The 18,230-nt window shown below is 51.9% G+C and overlaps 1 protein-coding gene and 1 long non-coding RNA gene across 3 annotated transcripts in view; both read right to left on the reverse strand.

The window, feature by feature from the left end:
• The window catches only part of BCOR (BCL6 corepressor), a 93,391-nt gene extending 90,957 nt beyond the window's left edge, over positions 1–2,434 (reverse strand). Inside the window, exon 1 of one of the 2 annotated variants that reach the window (XM_044442570.1) lies at positions 2,314–2,434. The gene's annotated coding sequence lies outside the window, so the exon portion shown is untranslated. Of the gene's footprint in view, positions 1–109; positions 461–2,313 lie in introns of those variants that run through there. The other variant, XM_044442565.1, reaches the window with a different exon arrangement.
• Positions 2,435–9,687: 7,253 nt separating this feature from the next.
• Positions 9,688–15,627, reverse strand: LOC123029072. The gene is made up of 2 exons (XR_006415837.1): positions 15,547–15,627; positions 9,688–10,077 (listed from the first exon to the last, which is right to left on the reverse strand). It is a non-coding gene; the product is annotated as an uncharacterized LOC123029072 (long non-coding RNA).
• Between the last annotated feature and the right edge of the window lie 2,603 nt (positions 15,628–18,230).

Below are 18,230 nucleotides of genomic sequence, written 5' to 3' on the forward strand. Positions count from 1 at the left end.
GCATCGCCAGACACGTCGGGCTCCGGCCAGGAACCCCCTTCGGAGGTCGCCGCCGCGGCGCTCCCACGAGGGGAGCGCGAGGGGAGAGCAAGGGGAAGCGCCCACTGACCTCAGTCTCCGCTCCAGGGAAGCCGCGGCGGACGCCGGGTCCGGCGCTGCCGTAGCGCGTCGCCTTCGGGCCAAGTCGCGTCCGTCTTGCGGGCGAGAAAAGTTTGCCGAGCCCCGGTCGGGCGCTCCGGCCACGGGCAGCGCTCGCGCGGGGCAGGTGGGGCTGCCGGGCGGCAGGGGAGCCCTCTCGCCGCGCTTCTCCGACGGGGTTCAACGCCCGCGCGGGCTCCCTCCGGCTGCCCGTCGGCTGCGCTTTGGCAGCGCCATGTTGCTGCCGTGCGGCTGCTCCAGGCTGGGCTCGGCGCGGCGGCGCCTACATGCTCTCCTCGCTCCCTTGCGAGAGCCCGTGTCCTGGCGGCGGCGGCGGCGGCGGGCGTGTGTGGCGCGGCGGGGCTGGCTCTGGGGATTTAATCCGCCGGGAAAGCCGCTCTTCCTCACCTTGCCGCTGGGAGCCCGGGCTCCGTCTGCCGCGCTGCCCCTCGCCCGCGCCCCCGCCTCCTTCCCCGCCCCTCTCGCTCCCCTCCCCGGCGCAGCGCTCGGCACTCAGGGAGCCGCCGCCGCCGGCAGAGGCAGCGCCGCCGCCGCCGCCGCGGCTGTGCTCTCCCGAACGGGAGCCCGCGCTTCCCCCGCGCCCGGGCGCCTGCCTCGCTCCCGACGCCGCGCGCTCACCGCTTAATTGATTCCCCCGCCTCGCCACCTCTTCGGTGCGTCTTGCTCTCTCTCGCGGCTGACGGAGCTCGTCCCAGCGCCCACCCGCCCGCCCGCCCGCCCGCCCGCGACACACGCCGGCGCTGCCGCCGTGCTCGCCACTCGCTCCGCCGCGCCTTGCCCTGCCCTGCCCTGCCCTGCCCTGCCCGGCCCGAGGGCGTCCTGAGGAGGCTGCTCTCCTTTTGACCAGGCGAGGTTGAAAAGGAAAGTCTCCCGCCCCTTCCAGACTCCCCTCGCGGCTCGCCCGCTCGCTCGCTCGCTACCCAGAAGGCCAGTGGAGAGCCGCAATTACCATAAAGCTCCTCTCCCTTCGCTCCGCCAAGCTGTCAAAGCGGCGGCGGCGGCGGCAGGCGCAGCCAGACGCTGGCGCGAGGCCGCCTCGGCCGCCAGCTCGCCCGGCTCCCCGTCCCCCTCGCCCACCGCGCAGCGGCTCCCGCGCGCTCCGCTCCGCTCCGCTCAGCCCTCCCCGGGCGGGCTCTCCCGCACCTCCGACTTGTCCCCCCCCCCCGCAGGAGCCCCTTGCGTGCCACTCGCACCCCCTTTCTCCGGCGCAGCCCTCGTCGGGAGCCTTTGCAGCGGGGAGGGGAAAGTCCCCTGCGCCACAAACGCCGTCCCCTCGTAGCCTCTCCGAAGGCGGGGAGAGTGGCGACGGCACGTCCTAGATCCCCACCTGAGTTCCCCTTCCCCAGGTGAGGGAATTCACAGCCGCCTCGCCTCCCCTCGCCGCTCGCCGCCGTCTGTTTGCATTTCCCCGAGAACCCCAAAAGGACCGTTCCTTTGTTCCCCCCCTCTCTCCTCCAGCTCCTCATCCCCCCCAGACGCGCTGCATTGTCACGCACGGTTTGCCCCAAGTGGGATGCCGCCTTCCCCCAGATTCCCCGTCCACTTTCACGTCTTACCTGGCCGCCACTCTTCCCCGAGGAAAAGCCTCGCAAGACGTCCCCTTTTCTTGTTTAGATAACTATGCGGCGTCGCGCCTTCCACACAACCTGGATGCAAGTCTCCTTCCAAACGAGCAGTTTCCCTTTATCTCTCCTCTCCAGAAGCACGCAAACGACCCTTCTCCCCCAGCGTCCCCACTCCCTCCCCCTCTCCCCGCCGCGTGCCCACCCTTCTTCATTCGCATCTTTCGCCTAGTCCGTCCTCGCTACTTTTATCCCGCCGTGGGGTTTTCTTTCCATCCTCCCCTCTCCGCCAGCCTTTCCGTTGCATGGAAAGCACTATGGAACGCACCCTTTCTGAAGAGCTACTTTCCAGAGTAGCACAACTGCTCCCCCCCCCTTTTGCTCCTCTGAAGAAGTCGCGCGTGGTTATCACCTCTGAAACTCCCAGACACGTTTTCGTGTGATGTGTGAGTCGCGGAGTGGGGGCGGGGAGGCGTGCGCTGTGCACACCCGAGTTCCCCTCTCTGCAATTCTAGTACTGGCTGGAGATTTCCCCGCCTGCCTTTTGATCTCTCAATCGATGGGATAGTCGTTATCTTGCGTATCTACTTACACTGGTAGTGATACTTTTGGCTCGGCAGGTCAGCTGGTAAATGTCGCGTTCACGACGCCCATCTTGACTGATACTCGTTTATTCGCTTCTTCCTCTCGCAGCGCGTGATTCCTTGCTGCTTTCCTAGCGATCGCTGGTATTAAAAGCAAGACGCAGGCAATAGAATTAACCCTATACTTCGAGCAATGTGGTGCGCGCGGGCGCGCGCCTTGAGTGCCCACTTACCACGGTGTAGCACAAAAGAGCACTGCTGATGAATGCAGTCCTATAGACATTGCCCCGGGGTAAGCCCCACAGAACCCAGCGCGAGTCGCCTCTGAGAGAACCTGCGAGGAACTGGGCCGATCATCGCGACCCCGTCGCTTTGCTTACTCATGCTAGGAACTACCACTGATAGTCTTAAAAATACTTTCCAGAAAGTCCCTTGAATCCAGTGGGAGCTGCTTCCGAATAAACGTGTTTGGCTGTGGCTACAAAAGAAGCACGTGGGGGAGGGGAGCATAAATCAGCCCGGTAGAAATGAATGGAATTTTATTATCACTGCCCACAGCTGTGATTATATCGAGTCCTCTCTTTTAAGTTTTGCTGCACCCGCCTATGTGCGTGTATAAGCTGCTTGCACCTAGGTAAGCATGGAGAGGAAAGGAAATGCCGTGGGTTTATTTCATTGCAGACGGACTCCAGCGAACCTATGGTCAGCCTTTTTGCATCGTAAAGTCCAGGAATCTGTGGGAGAGATGAGAAAGTTTAAAGCCAGTTCCTAGCAATATTTTCCTTGATGAAAAATGTTGCTTACTCAATATGCCAGAACAACTCCTAAGTTTCCTCCTTTAATTATGCGAATCTCGTCTTCAACAGAAAGCAGGAACTCCCTGAAGTAGTTTCTGCTTTCAGAAGCTGGAAACATAAACTTTAGTTGTTATATATGAGCAATCTGATTGTTTTAGAAACGTATCTCTGGACAGAAAGCGGATTCGTTGCTGCTGCTGTTGCATTTTTGTCCCTTGCAGCTATGCAAAAATATGAGTGCGGGGGGGGGGAGGAATCTTCTCAAAGCAGAAGTGGAAGTTACCTACGCTGGTAACGCGAAACCCTGGGCACACACGCTTTCCAGGTTCTTAAACAGCTGAGACACATGGCAAAAAGTCACCCATTTCCTAGGCAGTAGGATTACTAGTCTTACTTGGAGGTGGAAAGAACATTACAACACGTGCGCTGTTCATGTTTTGGAAAGGTTTTCCTCAGAGGTGACTGGAAGGAGGTGGACTTCAAAATCCGATACTGGGGCGAGGCAGCTGTATATCCTTCCTACTTCATGAGCTATGCATCTGAAAAATATCCCACACATTTTTTCAATCTCCAGTAACGAGCATGAAAGCACCTGGCCTATTACGTTGTAAAGCTATTCTTTATAAAGACATTTTAGGGCTAGACATTAACAGTTATTAGACTGAGCACACGCGAGGTACAGACACGCAGCTGGAGGAGGGAAAAGACTTTCGGTGTATTCCCCCCTTCCAGCTATTTTTTTTAAGGTGGGGAAAGTCTTGTTAGTTTCTTGTTTTTGTTTGGGGTTTCAGTAGGCAAAGTTAGCTGGTAAAATGTTCTAAGTCTTTATTTAAAACTTTTGTCCAAATTTCATCAAGCGCACACTGGAATAACTGCAGTCGGGAACCCTAGCCTGAAAGATCCGGATTCGGATACTGGGTCTGACCTCCGAGTATGCTCGGGCCTTCACAGGCAGGGTGGAAAAACTGAACGCAATGCACCGTGCGGCAGAATGAGACGAAGTTCTGGGATTTAAGACTGATATGTTCCATGTACGCCATTGTGTAACCGGTTTCTGCATTCGAAGTGTCTGCGCTTAAACCACAGTTTTTAAACCCTAAGGATCCGTCAGACGCATTCAACCGGCATTGCCTTTCCAGGCAAATCCTTAGCGAAGGAACAACGGGGATGAAACGCTTCATTTTATGCGCGATGCATGCGCGTCTCTCCCCTCCTCCCTCGCCTTCATCGATTCCCGGAGCTCGCAACTCCGCCGCCTCCTGAGCGCCCCAGTGCCGGTGCTGGGTGTTTCGCACCCCCCGCCCCCGCCAGCCCCGCATGCCCGGCTGTGTTTTGCTAAGTACATTCACCGAGGGAGAGCCTCTGCCGAAGGAGCGGAGGTTGGAGTCACCAGGCCCCTTTCTCTCCCCTCCTCCCTCATCTCCTCGGGGAGCTGACCCGGAGGTCAGGCCGTTGTTCGCTGCACTCAGGGAATAGAAGAACTGAGAGCGAGCGGAGCCGGCGAGCGCAGACACCAGCGCTCCGCACGACGTTTATCAAGTCACGGCCAGGGGAGATTCACGCCGACGATCGCTGTGGGCACGCCGAGCGTTTAACAACCGCCTGAAGACATCGCCGCCACTGAGGATGGGCCAGAAGGCCTCGCCGCAGAACGGAGGGAACTGGTACCTGCTGCCGCCGCCGCCGCCGGAGCAGCCTCCTCGCTCCTTGTAACTGGCAAGACGGTTTCGCACGGCCCGGCCCTTCCTGATCTCCACGTGGTTCCCGGCTGGCCCCTTTTTCCAGGCAGCAACGTCTCCTGCCTCGCGAAGCAGCAGGCTGGTCTCGTACCAAGGCACGTAATCAATCAAGAAGGCTTCGGCGTGCTGGAGGCCCTGGGCCTGCTCAACCTCCGTCCGTGACTCAGTCCTTTTCTCCTTCCTAAGGGTGTCGCCAGGATTAAATTCATTAGCGCTCTGCTCTGATACGAGGGCGCACAGCGACGAGGAAAAAGCCTATAAATAACCCAGCGCTACCCTGAGCTCTGAATGGCCCTGCTTGAGTGTGCCTTAAATCAAGCCGTTGCCGTCTCTTCCTGGGAGCGGATTTAATGCGAGTGTAGAAATCTGAATAACAAAACAAGGCCACCTTGGCTTGGCCTTATACTGAGGGTCTGACCAGTCTTGCACGCCTGATTTGACCATCAGGAAAACAAAAGACATTAGGTGAAATGAAGATTTTTTTAAGCATACACCTGGCTGCAGTGGCACAGGGAAATTGAGCTAGAATTCCTTGTATTTTCTGAACTAATTCTTGCTGTTCTCTTAATGATGGAGAAATGCATGACTTTTACAGCACAAAGTGATCAAAATGTGTGCTCGCTATCAGAAGCCAGCTTTCTGGCTCTAGTGCCTGAAACAGTCCACCCAACTGCAGCAGCAAGTTTTAACACAGACTGTGTTCCATTTTGGAAAGTCACAGGTCTTGTCTATACTCCTAGGCAAATTTACTTGGAAGTACATTCCACTGAGATCAATGGTCTAACTTGTGCATAGATGCAAGTAGGCGTGGGAGCCATGGCATTTAAATGCTCACTAGTTGCAGTTCTAGTGGAACATCAGCTAGTCTATCTTGCTTCAGTGTTTGTCAGGCATATCTCGCACGCACACATGCACGCACCATTACAACTAAGAGACCACAACATCTCTGTCTAGCCCCCAAACATTTGTGCACTTTAAAAAAGCTATAATGGGCAGTCTTGTCAAAGAAAGTTCTGTTTTATTCCATGTGTGTACATAGTTCAATAATCCAAACTGAATCATATATAATGTAAAATTTACTGATGTAATTGTCTCTCTCTTTTGAGGGGACCTTAACAACATGCAAATTCATTAAATGAAATTAACCCTCACTCTCTGGCTCTGTCACATAGCTTGAGTGAACAAAGGCAAAAGAGCCAAATGTCTTTCTATAGGCACTGCTGGAGAGTTGCTACTGTACCTAAGCCACTATGTACAAGTTGGGGAGTGTATGTTGTAACTCAGTGATAGAGCATATGCTTTACCTGCAGAAAGTCACTGGTTCCTTCTCTAGCATTCCCCAGGTAGTGCTGGAGAGCTGCTGTCCCTCAGGATTAACAAAACTGGCCAGTGGTTTGAGTGAAGCTTCCTGTGTTCTTAGGCTTGCTTTCTCCATCTAAGATGGAACCTGTTCAGTACAAGGTTATGAGGTTATCTCACAGTTCTGTTCCAGTTAGTTTGGTAAGAAGAACATATTCTCTGCTAAAGACAGAAGCAACCTCAGCATAGGTGAACAATTTAATGAACAAAGGAATACCCCTGTGCAGGAGCATGTGTGTGCGTGTGTTGCACAGGGGGATTCCTACTTCCTGTCTCAGGCCTACCTCTCACAACCTGCAGACTGTCCTGAATGTACCACTTCAGACAGGAAGATGAGTCTCATTGGACAAAATGCTTTTCTTCACCCCCCCCCCCCCACAAGATTCCTCCATTTTGGAGGAAAGGCTACACAGAACTCTTGTCTCTGCCATCATTTTTTGCTGTAGGGATTATTTTTGTTTTTGATGGAGGAGCACTGAAGCACTGAGTTCCCTTCTGCAGTATGAATCAATGTACTTCAGATCCATGTTTGCCACCTCAGTGTCATTTATGAGAAATGCACTTCAGACCTGGGCTCTTCATGGATTTAGAACATATTAACAATTGAAATTAAAAACAAAAAAGAATACTGTGACTTGAAAAAATGGGGTACTTTGCAATAGATGGGTTATGTGGGTGAGGGGCACCATGTGCCCCCCAGTAGTGTCATCTTCTCTCATTACTGAGTGCATTTGATTATTTAAAACAAAGGCACTTTTTACATATGAGTTACAACTATTTCACAGAGTGCAAGTTAAAGGAGCCCAAAGTTGAGTTTAAATTCCGTCAAAATCAGCAGGGCATATTTATCCTTAGGAGAAAAGCTTGAATGTGAAATCAGTGTGCATTCAGGGCAACACTTTGGGATAGAAATGTCCAGGGCTACACTCAGCAGCATGAGCAGCTGGACACCAAATACAATGGAGCTGGTTTACTATATACCGAAGTCAAAGTAATACACAGTGCTTTCCAACATGGAGGATGGATAGCAAATCCAAAGTCTAAAATTACCTAATTGCATTACCGTGTAAAAGAGATGGTTATTTTTCAAAAATCTAATACTGAAGCAAAGCTCTCCATGCAACAGAAATTCACCCCTCTGCTGTCCTTCACTAAGAACTTTTTCTGCCCCAACCCCACCTGCACAGTTCCTGGAAATGGATAGATAAGGTAGCAATACCAGAACACTTACTTAAACATGCGTAAGATTGGGATACAAGGATAAAAATGGCTGTCCAGCAGGTCTGTGGGGTTTTTTTCTCCCACTGGGGAGGGAGGGGTGCCACACATTAACACACTTCTTTCTAGAAACATGCAAAGAATGCAGCCAAAGCCAACTTCAGCATGGGCTCTTCAGTAACTGGCCATCTCAAGATCTTGCACTCCAAATCTATCAGCTGTCCATGTATTGGTGGTAAATCAGGGATGCTTTGGGAGATAGCTTTGTGTTGAATTGAGGCTTAGTGACTTTTCTTCAGGGATATCAAAAGAAGTATTTCAGGCTTTGAGGAAACTGGTCCTTTGCCACAGGCAACCCAGTTGATCCTGTAACATGTGTCTGTATCACCAGGGATCTTAATCCTTCATGCTCTTGTGGACCAACAAAGTCACCATTTTTGTTAACTGGAAAGACCAGATTTACCTTCCTGGAGGAATTTTAAGCCACCATGTTAAAAAACAATACATACACTAGATTGTGGGCTGAACAACAACCACTTGTGGCTGTTTACTGCCTCAGCCATTTTGAAGGCTTGCATGCTGGAGCTGGAAATCCTGGGAGTGTTTCCAAGGGGACTCACCAAGAGCATCCCTTTCCAGCAGCAGCAGCAGCAGCAGCGCGCACACACACACACACACACACACTTCTTGGCCTTTGCCTGTCGATCTCTTCTGGGGTGCAGCAGGGAAAGGGAAGCCACTGACATGCTTGGAGGCGGGAGGTCTAGCCTCCTTGCGTTCCTTATGACAACCAATCAAGGAGCACTGGTGACAGGCTCTGAAAGAACTACTGTCTGCAGCCCTGTCCAGTTTTCCTTGCTCACAGGAAGAGGCAGCTGTGGTGCAGGGCCTGCCAGGAGAGGAGAGCTAGGCAGGAGAAGGGAGGGTCAGACAAGACAGGAGAAATGGAGAGCACATGAAACCATCACATCCCCCTTCTTGACCTTCACCTTTCTACCCAAGGCACATTGGCTACAGACAGGAATAGACAACAAGAATATCCCATGCCATGTTTCAACACGTCTGCGTGCCAGGATTCTTTGGAAGAAAAGCATCTACAGCTGCATTCCTAGACCTACCTACATGGCTGTCAGCCCTATTCTGGGGAGATATGTAGTATGAGGCTCTTCATGTTCTCATCTCCAACTGTGTCCAAACATCTGTGCTTGCAGCTTGAGGTTAAGGGCCCATTCTGACTGTCTTCGTATGGAAGTAAGTCCTGCTCAGATGAGACAGAGCTGTAGACGAAGCCTAGGCAGGCAGGTAATTTGATCAGAGATCCAACAGCCATCTTCTCCTCCAGCATCAAGGGGATTTCATGCCAAGTGCCTTATAGTATAATCTCCATGAACCAGGTGAGGCTTCTTTGGATCATGGTCAGTGGAGATTAGGTTCAGAACCATGACATATAAAGTATCTCTTTCACACCCATCTGATCTCAAAGAAAACAGAAGCATCTCCCAATAGTGTTAAACCCAGCTCATTATGAACTAGAATTATGTTTACCTAATGTTGGGGTGCTCTGGTAGCATGTGAGGTCATGAAGTGACACTGAAAATCTGCAGAGTGATTTTCTTCATTATAACCCCAGTCAGTCCCAACTTTAAACAGGTTTCATTTAAAAGGCTTCCTAATCAGATGATGTTAAAAGTGGACTTACTTGCAGGCATCATCAGATATAAATCACCTTAGAAATTAGAAAAGGCTAATCTGACAATCACAGGAAAGCCCTAAAATGCAAGAGGGATATAGGACAGGGGTAACAGCCCCATCCCAGGACTGTAGTCTAGCCCTCACCACAGAGATAAACTGATGATTGAGGTGTGTCTTCTTCCTGACATTCCCACATACAAGAACGATACCTTATACTAAGAAAACTAGCATGTCCGTCTAACAGCGCTCTCCAGTCCACCTTCTGCAGGAACTGGCGTACATAGGCATACTGCCTTTGAACCAGATGTACTAGCAAAGAGCCATCAGGACTATTGGCCACTGGTAATCCGTTCCTCCATGAATTTGACTAATCCCCCTTTAAGCTGTCCAGATTTGTGGCCACTACTACATCCTGTGATGAGAGCCCCATGTCTGTAGACTGAGTTGATACAGCCAGGTGCAGGTTTATCAGCTAGCAGTGAATACTGAGCCTGGAAGTCAGCTGCTGGGCCTCCTTTCTACTGAATTGCACTTGCTTAACTCCTGGGAAAAGAAAACGCCATTCACTTCCAGAGGGTTTCTTTCCGCCGACACCGGCTTTTGTTTTAATTATTGCATGCAAGCGATGAATCATTCTCTGCCACCTTCTACATGAAAAAGTGTCGCGGGAGGAGCGGAAGCTGTTTCTTTCTTGGGCTGCCCTTGCGCGCAAGTTCATTCTCTGAAGCCGCCATGGCGGCAACTGCGAGGCCCCCGCAGGCTCCTTCCTCCTTGTCGAAAACTCAAGGCAGCTGAAACGACCAGGCCGGAACACAAGCGCAAGAGAGTGCAGCGCTGAGTAGTCCTTGTGGCCAAGCTGGTATTAAGCGGCTGGATTTTCCGTTCAGTCTGTGGAGCTCATACAGCAACGAGTTTTCTGGCCTGCCTGAGCACGAAGGAAATGACAATGCTGCTTGTTACAGCTAGGCTGGAGAAATGGCGAGAAGTGGAGGAAAGTCAGTCCTCCTTAAAAGTGTTCCTTTGTTTTGTTTTTTCAAACATGCATATTTTAAAAAGTGTGACTGCTAAAATAAAAAGAAGAGAAGGAAGTTTGCTAATGACTTCTGAATGTTTTGGAGGAAGACATGCCTTCACCTCTTAAGGTTAAAGAGATTACACCCTAGTCAGCCTGTTCACAAAATGAACTTTTTTTTAAGCCCAGAAAAATGGATCACCTGTGCATGCGATTATTTCAGATTGCCCAATAGGAAAGGGAGAGATTTAAATAGGATGTTCATTCCAGCCAAAAACTTTGGCACAGGAGATGAAATGGTTCAGTGAGCTACTGGGAAGTTTAGTAAGAGCTTTTAATAACAAACCTAAGGAAAGTGTAAAGCCTAGGAGGACTTGCTTATGAGATAACAATTTTAACTCTGTGCCTTTCTTAAAACGGGCAGCCCATACATAAATGAGGATTCTCAGTGGCATTCAGTGGACCTGAGTAGGTACCAACTCAGTTGTGCCCAGCTTAACTGGGTTGTGAATCTTACCATAAATCCAATCTGTGATGTAAAAGACTTCTAAATACAAACATTCTCACTATTCAAGTCACCACCAGGTTCAAAACCACAAGAAAGCAGTTCTAAAGCATCAAATTCCTTCTGCTGGGACTGATCCTAGCCAAGCCAAACTGTCCCAATTTCCTCTCTGCCTGGTCTATTGCAGATCCTAATTGCCCACTTTAGAGAGTAATGAAATGACAAGGATTTGCTAATTCAGGCTCCGGATCTCTGAAACCAGACACATTAGCCAAGCTTCTAGAGCAGCTGTGAAAAAGTGGGGGCGGGGTCAGTGGTTGATCATTGTGTTGAGCTAGGCAGGTAGGCAGGAGTGTCAACACGCAGGGACCTTTTAAGCAGAACCAGGGCCTTGGCTGCCTTTAGAAAGAAAACACAGTCCTAGGCTGAGGGGCCCAGTAGAGTGCTTTGCTTTCTTCCTCCACCACATTAACTTAGAGGTTAAAAACCAGGCTGCTTTCTTCTCAACATCACAATTTATGGACTGCGCCATCAAAGAGGAGAAGAACGACTCACACTTGTTTCTATGACCGTGTGCATTCTCAGCAAAAGGACAGCAGGACGAGACAGGGCAAAATAGATATGACAATTGCAGCCAAGCTAGGTGTTCATCTGCGTAACACCTCCTTCAGCTTGGCTTGACTTGACTTGCAGGGCAAGCCTAAATGCATTACTCTGAGGTAAAGCCAATTGGCATCCAACTCTGCACTCCAGTGATTGATTGCAACTACATGATGGACCAGGGCACATTCACAAAATTAAACCTACTTACTTCAAAAGTGGTAGAGCACATGCTTTGCATGCAGATCTCAGATTCAATCCCTGACAATCATTTCCAGATAGGGCTAAAAAAACCTCTTGCCTCAAACCTTGGAGATCCGCTGATCCTCAGAGCAGAAAATACTGAGCTCCTTGGGTCAATGGTCTGAACTCAGTATTACTGCTAGTAGACTTTCTATGAGACAGAGTTGTTATAAGGGTGAGAAGGCCTGTGCAGCTTCCTGCACATTTAAGAGGTAGTGAACCTGAATGCTACGTATTTTCTAAATTCCATACAGTCACATTGATTTCCACAGCGTTTCCATAGTGAAGATAAAAAAGGTATCAGGTACACAGAGAAGACTAATGAATTTATGGCAGCATAAGCTTCCCTGGTCTACTGGAGTGGAGATTACCATCTGGTGAAATGCAGTGGAAACAAATAATCTTGGAAGCCACATGGATTCTGAAGCTATTGAAGTCAATGGATGAATATTTGTGATCAACCCCAGTGGGTAGTAAAGGAGACAAGAGGCAGCAAACTAGCATCCTGCCCTGGAAAAGAAAAAAAATCTTGAAATAGTTCCATTGGCCTAACTGAGACTAAGTAGCAAATAAAGGTCTAGCTGGGATGGTGCTCCCAAATGTGCTATCTTGGAAGTAAATGGCTATGGGAGTTGCATGAGACAGGCCAACCCAGCAGATGCATATTCACCCTGAAAAAAATTCCTGGAATGATTAAATGAGACTCATGCACAATCAAGTCTCACGGTGCAGCCTTAACACCCAGTGTTCAAGAGTGACATTTCAAATGCCTCTCATTTCAATGGGACTCCCTTCCAAGTAAGCATGCCTAGATGGAAATAGATGCACATAGATTCAGATATACGAAATCAGAATGACCTGCATGTCCTCAGCCCACTTACTAGTGAGTAGGCCTTAATGAACGCAATCAGACTTCCTTCCTCATGGACATGGACATGCTGCACGTGTTGGGAGTGCGGCTTGCCTGCCTTAAAGTCAAGCCGCTGGTATGAACCAAGCCCTTTTGAAATGAACGAGAGTTCTCTCTTAAGGTTGCAGGGTTTCAACTTTCAAATGAATGTGTATACAGGAAAGGATACTCAAGGGCACCGGGACTTTACGCCTGAGTAAGAGAGCATCGAGCTGCAGTTCTACAGCTTTTCCTGTGCACCTCTATCCAGATATAAGGCCCACTAACTTCGGTGAGACTTAACTGCCTAGTAAACGTGCTTTCAGCCTTCGTCTTACCAGCCCTGCAGCGGAAGAAAGCTTCCCTCCCCCGCCCTCTGGTTTTGCTCCGCTTTCCCTCGGGTGTTCGCGAGGGAATTTCCCGTGAGCCAGACACGGGCTCTTGTTCGCCCTTCTCAGAAGCCGCCCGTCGCAGCTCCCTTCTTGGAGCAAGCGGGGTCAGCAACTTCTGGTGACGAGAAAAGAAAGCCCCTGTAAACCTCAGCCTGGCGTGCGATTAGTCATCTCCAGAGTTCCCCTAAGTCACAGAAAGCTTGGCAATCCCCCAAAGCTGGAGCCACCAGGAGGGACTGCACCTCCATGTTCCCCATCGCCAGACGAGTCCCCCAAACGTTAGAAGGGGCATGACGGGGGCTCTGTTTGCGTAGAGGGTATGTGCTGCTGCTGCTGCTGCTGCTGCCTTCGCCGTGTGTGTCAGGCTCCTGCCGTCTTTCAAACGATCGCGAAAGGTTTTCATCTTGGCAGTCAGATTAGCAGCTAACGAAGTTCGGCGGCTGCAGCCCACACGACTTTGGTTGCCTGCGCTTATCCTTCAATAAAAGCCGATTCCTTTATTAGAAACAGGAGACGTGCTTCCTACCGCCCCTCTCAAATCCCAACTGGCGAGGCTGAGCCCGACGCCTCCCCGCGCAGAACGCACTTCAAATCCCCTCTTGGCAAGCCACGGCCAAACATTCCCGACGCCGGTGGCTGCCCTTCTTCCACCGGGGGCCAGCCAACAGACCGCACAACACACAAAGACACCCACACACAGAGAAACACACGCGTGCGTGTGCCAATCTCGTTTTCCTCAGGCAGGTAGCTAAAATGCATGGAACACCCTTTCTTACGGGGACAGCAAAGGTCTCCCTGGAAATCCCCTCTTGCGAGGAGTGGCCAGCACGAATCTGCAAACTATTAATTCCCTTCTCAGCGGAGCACCCAACGATCAGCAGCAAATCCACCTTCCCTGGGGCACCCGCTTTAACCCCCCCCCCCAGCGCATTCAGAGCTTCTTCCCTTCCTCCATCTCTCTTTCTCTGTCTAGGTGTAGGCAGTCTTTTCATTTCTAAGACTCTACACACACGGACCCCACTCCCTAGCAAGGCATCCAACACCTCCATCATCTTAACCAACCCCCATCGGCAGCACCTTCCTTCGAGAAAACTCGCTTCCTTTATTAGAAACAGAAGGCACGCCTCCTGCCTCTCCGGGATGAGGAGTCCCCCCCCACCCCCAATAATAATAATAATAAAAAACCTCAGGCGCAACCGCCCCCGCCTCAGATGTCCCATTGCTAATGGCAGGCAGGCAGGCGGCCCTCCCTTTCTCAGGCGCAACCAACACGCCCTTCCCTCTCCCTCAAATCCCTCATTACCAGGCGCAGCCAACCTCCCTCCCCTCCCGAAGCACAGCCAACCACCCATCAAATCCCCCTTCGCCAGGCGCTGCTCCCGCTCCGTTCTCGCTCGCCTCCCCCTCTGCCTGCTCCCGCATCAGCAGGTCTGCGAGGCGGCAACGCGCTTGCTTGTGTGCTAGGCAGAGCTGCCAGACTGAGCGAGCGAGAGCAAGCGAGGCTAGGTTTCCCCGGGCGCCGCCGGGAGAGCCAGTGCTTTGGATGCCAATGGGCTCCCTGCCTACCCCTGGCTCTCGAGCGCGCGCGAGGCCCAAGGGAGCCTTCTCCGTGCCAAAGCAGTGCACAGCCCCGGCGCGCTCGTCTTTGCCGCGGGAAGCGCCATTCGGCAGCATCTCGCAAGAGGCAGGTGATTCTGCCAAGCACAATGGAAAGCCTCCCTTCCTGGTTTAAACGGTGCTAAGATAATAAAACAACTGGGGAGGGTGGGAAAACAAAGCGAAACCGGCGGAGGCGAGCTGAGGTACACCGACACCCCCGCCCCCCAGCACCACTTGGCTACGTCCTGGGCGGCGGGACAAGGAAGCTGTTCTCTTCTTTGGAAATCGGCGCTGCTGAGTCTTCTTTGGCGCGGGCCCCAGAGCTCGCGGTGCGGCGAAACCTGCCCTAAGGGTGGGAAGAGGCTCTAGAAACAAAGCCAGGTGGCAGCAACTCTAGCCGCCCGCTGCGGGCCTGGGGTTGGGGGCGGAGAGGGGAGAGAAAACAATCTAAAGCACCCGGTGCTCCCCCGGTAGCTAGGATACTCTTGTTGACTCAGAGGGCTAAGCCGAAAAGGGCGCGAAGACGAGTCTCCCAAGCGGGAAGTTGCCACTTGGCTGTCCTTTCGCGCCTGCTCTCCAGAGGCCAGGGGCCTCCGCCGCCTGCGGGTGAGAATGGAAGGGGCCAAATGGCGCTCGGGGCGAAGGCGAGGGCGGGGGGAAGCGACGAGAGGAGAGCAGGGCCCAGCGCGCTCCTTCCTGCTTTGCGCCTGAGACCAGAGCCGCCCGTAGGCCCGGCGCGGCGCGGCCTCCCGCTGTTTGCGGCAGTGCCTAGCCAGGGCCCGGGCAAAGAGGGGTCGTGCAGGAGCCGAGGAGGGAGGCTCGCTCGGAGCAGCCTCCAGCATGAGCTACTCTGGGAGCAGCCCCGCACTAGCGGGGCGGGCGGAGGGGGAGGAAGCGCGGGCGCGGGAGGCTGGTGCGGCGGCTGCAGCCTTCCCCGGACGTCGCCCGCCGGGCCGAGAGCGGGCGGGCGGGCGGGCGGGCGCGCGAGTCAAAGGCAGCCGCAGTGGGAGTGAGCACTCAAATCTCCGGGACTGTGTGACTCGAAAAGATGGCGCTGCCTCGCCTCGCCTCCCCCTCCTTCCCTTTCGGCTTCTACTTCCTTCTCCGCAGCTTTGTCGGGCCGTTTTAAAGACTCCCCCTTTGGTCGTTGGACACTATTATTAGCTCGGTGGGTCTCCCTGCCTTCTTTCGCTCACCCCGGTTCTTATTCTGCTCGCTCGCTCGCTCGCTCTCCTCGCCGTGTCAACTTTTCTATGCCCCCACCCCGCGCGAGCGCCCGCACTCTCTCTCTCTCTCTCTCTCTCTCTCTCGCTCGCTCGCTCGCTCGCTAAAATGTCAGGCGGCTTGCGGTGGGGGAGGGGCGGGAGCCGCTGCGGGAGGCAGGAGGGCGAAACGAAAACTTTGGTCGCGGCCGGCCGCCCTGCGCCCCATCCCCCGCCCGGCCGCCCTAGGGATGGGAAAGCCAGAGGGCTCCGAAGCGAGGAAGGGAAGCGGCTCCCCAGGAGGAGGAAGGGAGCCCCGCCGGAAAGTTTAGCCCCGTTTCAGACGCAGGCAGATCCACAATGGGATCGCGCCGGAGGGTCTGAGCTTCTTCTTGCCCAAGTAGGATTCATGCAGAGAAACGAGTTGGTAGATAAACATGGATTGTGTCCTCGTAAACGGGGAGCACCCTGCAAGCACCCTCCTCGAGTCCTGTGAGCATTATGATGCTTTGTTAGGAATGGTTAAAATTCCTTTCAAAATGACATTTTAGCTTCGGCGCGATTTGAATCCGGATCCCGCGGCGGGGCAAAGCTGTGGATCAGAGGTTGTCCGGGCCCGAGTGGCGCTCGTTTCCTCGCTACGAGCTGTGCATCTGCCAGTTTTTCCCTCGTGCTTCTCCCCCCTCCCACGCATTTGGTGGTTTGACGTTGTTTTTCACTTCCTCTCCACCCATTACCTTTACCGATGAATGAGAGGGGGCTGGGCTGGACGGAAGGGAAAGAGTTGCTGCCTGAAGATGCCACAGCCGTCGGAGAAGTCTGCCTGGAAATGTGGTCACAAAAAGGGGAACCAGCAACCCCTTGTATCAGTTCCAAAGCATCGTTCTCACCCTTCAGTGCAGCCCCCCAAACCCTGCTGTATATCGCGCAGTCACATTTGCCAGAGGTGCTAAGAATTGTGTTGTTGATTAGCCTATTGTTGTTGTTGTAAAGTCTGCGAATGAAATTCAGTGTTGTGGTCGCTTGTTTTAGAGACTGTTAATTGCATATCGTGGTGCCGCGAAGCTGCTCGGGCAGAAAGGCAAGAAGGCCTCGGTGGCTTATTTTGCCCGTGATTAAGAAGCAGAGAAACCACCACTGAGATCAGCCTCCCCAACATTGAAACATAAACACAATATATGAGATTGTAAATCTGCTGCAGGGCAGAGGGGTGCGCGCGCGTGCTCTCTCTCCCTCCCTCCCTCCTTCTATTACTACTACTTGCTAAGAGTTTTGTTTTGCCTTGCCTGCAAGGGATTTGTAGCAATCTGCTTTAAAGAAGACTAGGTATTTCCCTGTAGGGATAGAAAAATGCAGAATTTGACAGACTTTCACCCAGAACCATATCCTAATCAGAAATCAATAAATCACCATGAATGCAATCATTTCTATCTTAACTGGGGCTGAATGTTTGTACACAGTGATTTCAGGTGCATTATTTCCTAGTAATGTGTTTTGGATCTAAACTGGTGATGTGATAATGTTCTGAGCAGGTCTCAATACACATGTCTATAAAGAGAAACTGATTTCTTTATTATTGGGTCTGCATCTGATTGTCAATTAAGTGGTGGATCTGTCAACCTGAGAAGTGTACCTACCACTGTGAAAGGTCCAATTTGGTTGTTTATGACAGGTTAGGTCAGGAAAATTCTGACCTCTGATCTGATGAACTCAGGAGATGCATGAGTGACGTTGTTGCTTTGCCTGTTAACATTTGCAATGGTCCAAGTCTTCCATTTGTGCTTATGGATCTTTCAGAAGCTCTCCAGTTGTTCTTTTCAAGACCATTGATTTCTGCTACCAAGGCACCCAGGTCGGGTCGCAGTTGCTCTTTCACCTCCCAGACACACATAATGAGAACTGTGTTTGTCAAATCCCATCACCAACTTGAAATGCAAATGTGACTCCCCTGTAGTCTGGTGTCTAGAAAGACATTATCTCCAAAAGCCTAATGGGCTGCAGTCCTTCAAATAAAATCTATTTATTATAGTCTGTGACCAGAGAGAGACAAAGAGAGAGACCAACCTGTATAGAACAGGGCAGTGATCCTCAAACATGTTGCCTGATAAGAAAGACAGAGCATGAGAGTTCGTAAGTCCTATTGTTGTTCTGGGGTAGTTCAGTTATTTCTAAGAGGTTTCAAAGGGGCCTCTAAGTGTGAACTCCGGAACCGGGGGAAGGGAGAAAGAGGATTGTGACTTGTCTTAAGAGAGGCCTACTTTTGTCCTATATATACACTCATGTATGTGAGAGAGGGAGAAAGAGAGAGTTGGAAGCGCAGTCCAACTTTGGTGCTGATTTTGATAGCGGAAATGCAGGGAACCTGCTATCTAGCTCCGGGTTGAACATTAACAAACATCAACCTCCTCCCATCAGCCTAGAGGCCTTGCCTTTAGACCTTTGTCTGCTTTTGTAAAAGTAAGCAGCAGGCACCAGGCACTTTCTTCTTTAAATGTGGTGGGGGCTAATCGGATTACTGTGGGTCTGATGGAGGAGTTGTGAGAGAGCTGATTTTGAGTCTTTCAAAAAAAAAAAAAAATGGGTGCAGGGGTTTTCGCCCCAAGGCCTCAGCAGTAAAGCACAACCTATGTGGGCCAGCAGTTTGGCTGAAGGTGTTAATTTCTTTCTCCGTCAGTGTT

The sequence above is a fragment of the Varanus komodoensis genome, unplaced genomic scaffold (assembly GCF_004798865.1).
Source record: "Varanus komodoensis strain SLA01 unplaced genomic scaffold, ASM479886v1 scaffold4, whole genome shotgun sequence".
NCBI classification, from domain to species: Eukaryota; Metazoa; Chordata; class Lepidosauria; order Squamata; family Varanidae; genus Varanus; species Varanus komodoensis.